At 44.9% G+C, this 9,761-nt stretch overlaps 1 pseudogene; it reads right to left on the reverse strand.

Annotated features, from left to right (window-relative positions):
• Positions 1 to 7,115: 7,115 nt before the first annotated feature.
• On the reverse strand, positions 7,116 to 9,416 carry LOC139705483 (RNA exonuclease 5 pseudogene; annotated as a pseudogene).
• Positions 9,417 to 9,761: the final 345 nt, after the last annotated feature.

Consider the following 9,761-nt stretch of genomic DNA (forward strand, 5'->3'; position numbering starts at 1 on the left):
AAAACAAACAAACAAACAAAAAGCATCACCGTACAAGAACCCAGGTCTTTCCTCCCAAAGTCTAGTTTAGTTTCTCTTTCATCAGAACACATTAAGGGGTACTTGGCCATTTGCCCCGTAGTGTGAATGGGTTCATTGATCTTATTGGGTTGTTTTCAGTGTGGCATCTTAATACTTGTGTTCCAAGCGTAATGATCAGATCAGGGTAATTGGCATATATGTCACTCACACATGCATCACTCCTTTGTATTGGGAACGTTCAAAACCCTATCAAGTTTCCCCCTTCCAGTACTGAGGATTGCATCCAGGGCCTTGTACATACTCAGCAATTATTCTACCACTGAGATACACCCCCAATCAGGTATTTTGAAATATTTAATATTGTTGTCAATCACAGCTATCCTACCATGCTGTGGAATACTAATAGTAAGTCATTTCTCTTATCCAAGGGCACCCCCCATACCTATTAACCATCCTCTTGCCATGTCCCCTCCCCTACACCCATTCCGGGCTCTGGTAACCACTATTCTCTGTATTCTATCAATTTTATTTTATTTTAATTATTAAATTTTTTTTAATATATGACAGCACAATTCACTACTATTCATATTATACGTACGGAGCACAGTTTCACATCTCTGGTGGTAGATAAAGTATATTCACACCAACTCATGTTTTCATACGTGTACTTTGGGTAACGATGGCCATCACATTCCACCATCATTTCTAACCCCCTGCCCCCTCCCTTCCCTTCTCACTCCTCTCTCCCCTATCTAGAGTTCATCTCTTCCTCCCATGCTCCCCATCCCAGAGAAAACTCTTGGCATTCGTTTGTTTGGGATGGGCTGACTTCACTTAGCACCATCTCCTCCATCTCGGTCCATTTACCTGCAAAAGCCATGACGGTATTCTCTTTTTATTGCTGAGTAACATTCCCTTGTGTATATAAACAGACTGGTAGACCAATGGTACAGAATAGAGGTCACGGAGACTAACCCACTAAATTACCATTATCTTCTATCAGACAAAGGTGCCCAAAACATACTTTGGAGAAAAGATAGCCGCTTCAACAAACGGTGCTGGGAAAACTGGAAATCCATAGGCAACAAAATGAAATTAAAACCCCAGTCTCTCACCATGCACAAAACTCAATCCAGAGTGGAACTAGGACCTAGGAATTAAACCAGAGACCTTGGGTCTAACAGAAGAAAAAGTAGGCCCTAATCTTCATCATGTGAGATTAGGCCCCAAATTCCTTAAAAGACTGCTATAGTGCAAGAAATAAAATCAAGAATCAATAAATCAGATGGATTCCAACTAAAAAGCTTCTTTGCAGCAAAAGAAACAATAAGTGAGGTGAACAGAGAGCCTACAGAATAGGAGAAAATTTTTACCACACACAAATCAGATAGAGCACTCATCTATATAAATATGTGTGTGTGTGTATATATATATATATATATATATATATATATATAAATGTATATAAAGGACTCAGAACTCTTAATACCGAAAAAACAAATAACCCAGTGAATAAAGGGGCCAAAGAACTGAACAGACGTTTCTCAGAAAACGATATACAATCAATCCACAAATATATGAAAAAATGTTCAGCATCTCTGGCAATTAGAGAAATGCAAATAAAAAAATCACTCTAAGATTTCATCTCACTCCAGTAAAAATGGCAGCTGTTAAGGATACAAACCACAATAAGTTTTCACAAGGAAGTGGGGGGGAAACGCACCTTCACGCATTGCTGGTGGGACTGAAAATTGGTGCAGCCAACATGGAAAGCAGTATGGAGATTCCTTGGAAAACTCATAATGGAACCACCATTGGATCCAGGTATCCCACTCCTCGGTTTATACCCAAAGGACTCAGAAGTAGCATACTACAACGATGCAGCTACATCAATGTTTACAGCAGCACAATTCACAATAGCTAAATTGTGGAACCAACCTAGATATACCCTTCATTAGATGAATGGATGAAGAAAATGTGGCATATATACACAATGGAATATCACTCAGCATTAAAGGAGAAGAAAAAATCATGGCATTTGCAAGTAAATGGATGAAGTTGGAGAATAAAATGCTGAGTGAAGTAAGCCGACCCTAAAAATCCAAATGCCGAATGTATTGTCTGATACAGGGATGATGATTTATAATGGGGACGGGGTGGGGGGAGCATGGGAAAAATACATGACCTTTCGCTAGGGAAAAGGGGAGAGAGGAGAAGGGAGGTTTTATGCTCGAATTCTGGACCCCCAAAAGGTCACCAGAGACCAAGATCCATGTAAGCAGCAAAGAGGTGTCTATTGCGAGCTAGCTGGGTCCTCTGCGTGCACACAGCAACTGGTGACGCTGAGAGGCCCCGAGCCCAGGGTTTGCAGCAGTTTTATACATTCTTTGGAGAAGGCAGGGACCCCCACAAACATCATAGCATCTCTTGGCAAATCATCACACATTGCGGGAAAATCAAAGAACAACTCTAAAACATGATTAGCACATTCACTGGCGGGAACAAGTTGGGTAGTGATGATTGGTTACTACAAGAGGGGGATTCATTTGAACTGATTGGTTTACGCCAAGAGGGGTGTTCTTGATGAACTACATGGTTTCCCAACACCATAAACTACTGGGAGGGTCATCTGGCATCCCAGGTATTTCCCTGTCTCATGCTGATTGGTGGCTGCTAGCGGGTTGCTATGGGTCCCCACCTAGCCTGACTGAGTCAGGGACACCTGGCCCAGCAGATCTCTCCTGTTATTTGTAGATAAACCACTTAGAAGGGTGGGAATGTGCCCAGGAGTGCTCTGTGGGTCTTTCCAAGGACAAAGGTCATGTCCCTTCCTTGGGCGGGCTTTGCTCTGAGGTAGAAGCTGGTTTTTCAGAGGGGCATGGAGGTAGGAAAGATGGTGGAAAGAGAACATCCTTACCCTAAGTGCATGTATGAAAACACAAATGGTGTGACTCTACTTTGCATACAACCAGAGACATGAAAAATGGTGCTCTATTTGTGTAATATGAATTGAATTGCATCCTGCTGTCATATATAACAAGTCAGAATAGATAAAAATTTAAAAATGCATCATAAAGTAAGCGAAATATAGAAAAAATTATGACACATTTTATAACGGAATATTGTGTGACTGCTAAGAAGAATGAGAAAAACTATATGTCCACTGAGGTAAGACAATCTCTAAGATATCAGGTGACAAGAACCAAGGGCAGAAGGGTGTACACAGTGCTATTAATTGAAAATGAGGGGATGTATGTATGCAGAGATGTACTTATAGACGCAATATAGATGCAATGAACATTTCTGGAACTGGTACCATCGTTATGGCTTCTGTGAAAGTGAGGAAGTGATGGAAGGAGACCTTTTTTTTTTTTTTTTTTTTTTTTTCTTAACCTTATATGCATCCCGTTTAAATATTTATCATGTACACTTATAACATTAAAACGTAAGGATGAAAAGCAGTAAAACCAAAACAGAGAAGCGCATTTGAATCAGGCTTTACAAGAAAAATAGCATAGATCTCTTTTTGGCTCATGCTTCCAGTCCAGCTAGGTCCAGAGATGCAGGAAGCTCCTTGATGGAGTAAGCCACTGAGCAGATGACTCGCCTGAAAGTGGCTGTGTTTTGCAAATACTTATCTGCCAGCACTGCTTTTTTGCAAGGGAGTCCTTGGGCTGGTTCTGAGCCTCTAACTGGACCTTCAGGACAGACACAGGCAGGATCTGGGCAGTGTCATGGAAGCAAGGGGCATAGGAGGAGTCATGAATGTGGATACCGCCCAGAGCCAGGGACCTCGCTAGATATGGAGGCAAGCTAGGCAGAAAGCGGGTGGCAGGAAGCTCTGAAAAAATTAGTTGAGGTAGGCGCAGTGTTCTAAGTGATTTTTCCTCTGGTGTTTGGAGACATGTTAAAGTGCCTTAGAAAAGTCTACTCATTTGAAAGAGGACATCCTTGTTCCAGTTTTTAGAGGGAATGCTTTCAATTTTTCTCTGTTTAGGATGGTGCTGACCTTGGGGTTTGCATAGATAGCTTCCATGAGGTTGAGGTGTGTTCCTTCTATTCCTAGTTTTTCTAGTGTTTTGAACATGAAGGGTGCTGTATTTGTCAAATGCTTTTTCTGCCTCTATTGAGATGATCATATTATTCTTGTTTTTAAGTATATTGATGTGATGAATTATGTTTATTGATTTCTGTATGTGAACCCCACTTGATTTGTGGCACACTATCTTTTTAATATGTTTTTGTATGCTATTTTCCGGAATTGTATTGAGAATTTTCGTATCGATGTTCATCGTGGATATTGGTATGAAGTTTTCTTTCCTTGATGTGTGCTTGTGTGGTTTCGGCGTCAGGGTGATATCAGCTTCACAGAATGAGATTGCAAGGGTTCTCTCCTTTTCATATTCCACGAAACGTTTTGAGCAGTATTGGTGTTAATTCTCCTTGGAAGGTCTCATAGAACTCGGCTGAGAATCGATCTGGTCCTGGACTTTCCTTGATTGGTAGACCTTAGGTATTCCCACCACAAAAATCTAACAAAGAAAAGAAAATGTTAACTATTCTGAAGTGATAGATATGTTAGATGATTTGAGCTATCATTTCACAGCATTTACATATAGCAAAATATCATGTTATGCAACTTAAGTGTAACTGACCACATGTATTTTGTCAATAAATTTTGTCCAAAAAAAAAAGGGCAGTGACTATGGATTTCTTTCTTGAATGAGTAGAATTGTCTTTTTTAAAAAAAATCGTTAAAATCTGTTTTAATTAGTTATACATGACAGTAGGATGCATTTTGATATATCATAAATAAATAGGGTATAATTTCTCATTTTTCTTCTTGTACACATTGTCAGATCACATCGGTCATACAGTCATATGTGTATGTGAGGTAATAATGTCTGTTTCATTCTACTATTCTTCCTATCTCCATATCCCTCCCCTCCCTTCACTCTCTTCTACCTAATCTAAAGTAACTTTATTCTTCCCTAGCACCTTGGCCCTGATTGTGAATTAACATCCATATCAGAGAAGGCATTTGGCCTTTGGTTCTAAGGGATTTGGCTTATTTCACTTATCATGATATTCTCCAACTCCGTCCATTTACCCGGAAATACCATAATTCCCTTCTTCTTTAAAACTGAGTGATATTCCATCAAATATTACATACCACATTTTCTTTATCCAACCTAGGTTGGTTCCATAGTTTAGCTATGGTGAATTGAGCTTCTATAAATAAACCTTGGGCCTCCCAGGAATATCATAAGGCTGGTCTATTGCCCCCAGGGTTAGCATTTACCAAGAACTGGATACACAATGGGGATGAGTCATCTCATAGCTGGTCTTAACAAGACAGGGCCATACACAATGGGGGTGAGTCATCACTGGTGTTGCAAGAAGGCAGCTTAACCAGCTTTTCCAGGTTCGCACAAGAGCGTGGAGAATTTCCTTGGGGGGAGGGGTGACAATATGGCATAGGCCGCTCCCCTTCCCGACTTTTTCTACCGCGTGATCCAGGACAGGAGCACTTGGTGTGGGACCCAGAGGACCAGGCCAGGCATCAAAAGGGTCCAGGAGGCCATTGTCAGAGTGAGGCTTTAAGCCTTTCTCCTCCTGGGCAGTGAGAGGACTGACTCGCTGTGACCCAAGTCGCTCCTCAACAATGGCTTCCCAATACTGGTCCTCATACTTAGTGTGAGATTGCCCCATCTTTTCGGGGAGACCCCTACCTCGAAACCCTATTGGCTTGGCTAGGCGATACTCTCACTTTTGGTGAACCGACTTCTTAATGCCCCACGTTGGGTGCCAGATGTGTGTGTGGGGGGGTTAGCCCCACCCCACCCCACCCGCTTCCCTCCTGACCTGCGGGAGAGATTGGGAGAGCACGCCCCGACCATGAGGAACCAAGAAAGGAAGGGCCCACTGACGACCCCCCCCCCCCAGCACCCAGCCCTTCCCCAAGGGAGGACAATCAGACAAGCCAGGGAGACCAGTCAAAGCAGGATCTCAGTTTATTGAGAAAACACACACACAGCTAATACAAGGCACAGGAGCCAATCAGGATAATGGTCAGCAAGGTGGGGAGAGTTCACGTGTTCACCCATCTCAGGGGCCCTAATGGGAGACCCGAGCTGTCCAGAGGGTGGAAGGGTTCTGAGCCTGTCCTAGAGGTCATCTGGTTTTTTCTCACAACCCAGGCAACGCCCTCTGGCCGGTCCCCAGGCGCTTTCTTAGCCACAGGTGGCCCCAGGACCCGGAAGCGGGCAGCAAGTTCGGTTTCCTCCTTTCTGATGCAACATGCCCCACATGTTATATAGTGCCCTAAGTCTGTGTTTCCTTTTTCTTGCCATCATTGTCAGAAATTCAGGGAGGTCGATTTTACCATTACCACCAGCAGCTACTCCCTTAATCGCGTCCTGAAAGTCCTGAAACTCGACTTCTGTGGGATTCCACCCAAGAGACCATGTCATTACACTTCCCGATTCCTTTGTTAGTATAGTACAGTTCCATCCCCTTTCCAGTCAAATAGTGGGAAAGCTTCTTTGAATTCTGCAATCTGCCCTTCAGTCAGTTGGTCAGCCACGCTGCAAGCCTTACCAGTTTCTGAGACTCAACCACATAACCACTGGGCTCATTCGCTCCACTCAGATCCCATCACATTTCTAAAGTGTCACATAGCATGAATGGAATTTTAAACGTCTGAAGATATCAAACACGTGTACATTTATTTTGGTTTAATAATAAGTTGTATTTATTTTGTTTCCCTTTTACTTTATTTTTAATCATATATATATATATATTTTTTTTTTTATTCAATTGGCACATAGTAATTGTACAGACTCATGGGGCACAGTGTGGCGTCTTTTTTTGTTTTAGTTTCCCGCTCCCCCACCCACCCTGTCTTAAGATGAGGAAGGCTTGAATTTTAGGCATTCATTGAAAGCTTGTGCATGCCATGTCAATGGATTAGACCCGTTAGCCGGCACACCAACTTCCCACACAAAGCCGTCCACTGAACCAAGAGGCCCAGCAGTCTCTGGAGAAGCTGCAGCCTGACCGTCTTCTCCACCATCGCCCAGGAAGGATGAGACTCACAAACCCATGCTTGGGCCGGTGCTTTCCTCTTCTTCATCTTTTATTCCCATGAGTCCCAGGCCAGAGAGAGATCCATGAGGGCTAGCGGTTCCTGGCAGGAGGATGACACAAAGGGTACCCGGGCTCAGGCTTCGGTAGAGCCTTCCAATCTTGCGGCTCCAACGCCGGGCTGCACTCTTTGCGTTTTCCGCCTTTAAGTTCTGCAGGGTCTCCCGCTCTGAGGGAGGAGGTCTAACTGTCAGTCCTGCGGGCCTTCTTGATTCAGGTGGTGAGCTCCTAAGCCACGCGTGGAGGTGCCTGGGCGTTAGGGCCTGCCTGCCTTTCAGCTTCCAGTCCTTGCCTGTGAGGACATGGAGGGCCCTCTGGGCATTGCCAAAAGTTTTGAATTGCAGGAAACAGTATTTTTCCTGTCTTCCGCTTTTAGCATCTGGAGGCACCATCACAGCTTCCAGGCCACCAAAGAGGTTCGGTAGTTCCTGAGAATGTCCTAAGAAATCTTTACTAACTCCAGACAGATAAATAGTGGCTCGGTTCTCAGAATCTCGTTCCAGCTCCTTAACAAGTGTGTCACAATCCAGAGTGAGTTCTGTCACAGGTCTCTGTACCTTTATGTACACACCTTCCACCAGAACGCCATTCAAGGACTCGATGGCCAGCTGGGCAGCTTCCAGGACTTCATACTCTATAGAGAGATGAGGCTGATGCGTTTCCAGAACAGCAGTCATTGCACGAACTGGGCCAAAGCTCCTAAACAGCCTCTTCAGAGCACTTAGTTTACAATCTTTGCTCAAGGGCCCAGCATAGATAGTTGACATCTCTGTCCACTTGATCCGCATCCTTTTGTTCACTTCCTCAGTGAGGAGAGGTGAAAAGGGCTCAAAAGAGAACCGAATAATGCTGAAGGGGTACAGGCGGACTTGCCTTCGGGCCTGCTCAAAGACCTCTCTGTTGGAAAGGCACTTAATAGTTTCACAATCTTCAGGAGAAGGCAGTTCAATATCATCTGTCTCTCGGGTTACAAAAAGGAGCTTCTGATGCGCCGAATCGAAACAAGTTAAAGCACCTCTGTAGGGGTACTGGAACTTTTCTCTGACATTTCTTGGGTCTTGGGCTCTCCATAGCACCTCCAGATTGAGTTCTGCAATCTTCCTTGGGCCATACTTGAGGAAATATTGAGCCAATTCAAGGGTCGCGGTGGCGTCCTCTGTGGGATCATGACCGTCCCTTTCCGAACGTTGAATGTCCCTGCCCAAAATAGCTTTGGCTAAGAACTTTAGCTTGAATCTTCTGCCCCGCTCCCTGGCGTAAAGCAATGAGGTGTCGATAACATACGGATGGATCATGTTCAGTGCTCGGAGATCGACGTCTAAGGAATGACCTACCAACACCGCATCAGGAGGAAGCAGTGCTTTCAACCGCCTCTGAACGTCTTTCAGTTTCGTCGTCACCGGCTTAAGCATCTCCTCCGTGATCCCTGAATAGCAGGTGGCGTAGTCTACAATCTCCTCATCGGGTTTCACCAACTCATCCATAAGACAGGAGCCCCCTTCGGCAACCAGTGAGATGCGTGTTAGTTCTCTCCCCTTGGACGTGATGCACATTTCTCCGTCCAGCCCAAAGAGAGGGCTGTTCTCTGTGACAGACGCATTACATCCGGTCGTTACAAAGTCCTCACAGTCGGGAGAACCTTGTAACGGAAAGTCAAATGTTCTCATCTCCTCCTCTGTCAGAAGGCATCGCAGCACGCCCACCTTCTGAGAGCCATACTTCTGAATGACGGGGTCATTCTGCAGGTCGACCTCGGGCTTTGTACTGGCGGACGGTAAAGATCCTCCCATGGTCTTAGGCAGATATCCAGCCCTTTGATTTGGTAGCCCGATAACATCAGCTAGAAAAGTAGATGATGGAGGAGGCAAGCGGAATTTGTGTCTGAAGGCTTTTCGGAGAAATCCAAACTCCAAATAGAACCTGTAGAAGTGGAGTTGACTCATCCCTTGAAGGATGACAACCACTGTTCTGCTCAGGTGCTTTCCATAAAGAAGCTGGCACCACCTGGGTCTCTCAATAACCGGTTGAGCCAGAACTGCATACTTGAGCAGCTCACATAGCTGCTCGTGGGTTATTTCACAGTTTTCAGCCATTACGATGCCAGACAACCGGGCTCTCTTGGGCTCGGGCTGCCTGTCCACGAGATCCGAACCGGGGGGTATCCTTACCTCGGGCGTCCCCATCAGCCAGTCGGGGACCCGTCTCCTCTGGCTGTTCAGCCTCCCGGTCTTCTCCTTCTCTGGCTCCATGATCCTGTACTAGAGTCCTTGTTGCGGAACGCTGTCCTTGGTGTAGAAAGCTGTCCCTGGCGTAGAAAGCTGTCCTTGCCTTGATGCCAATCCAGCAAGAGAAAACGGTCTTGAGAAGGAAAAAGGGTGGTTTCTTGCTTGGCTAGCAAAGGAGAAACAATGATTCTCACGTCAGCAGGAGTAGGGGGTTTTTATACAGGGGGTTTTCATAGGCGATTCAGAGAAAGTGAGATTAGGGTGGAGAGAGCAGGTAGGAAAAGATTAGGGAAAAGAGCCCAGAGGAGGAGATCAGGGAGGGGGAAAAGAACGGGGAGGAGAAGTTTAGGGAAAAGAAAATCAGAAGAT

Source organism: Marmota flaviventris, chromosome 4, assembly GCF_047511675.1.
Source record: "Marmota flaviventris isolate mMarFla1 chromosome 4, mMarFla1.hap1, whole genome shotgun sequence".
Taxonomy (NCBI): domain Eukaryota; kingdom Metazoa; phylum Chordata; class Mammalia; order Rodentia; family Sciuridae; genus Marmota; species Marmota flaviventris.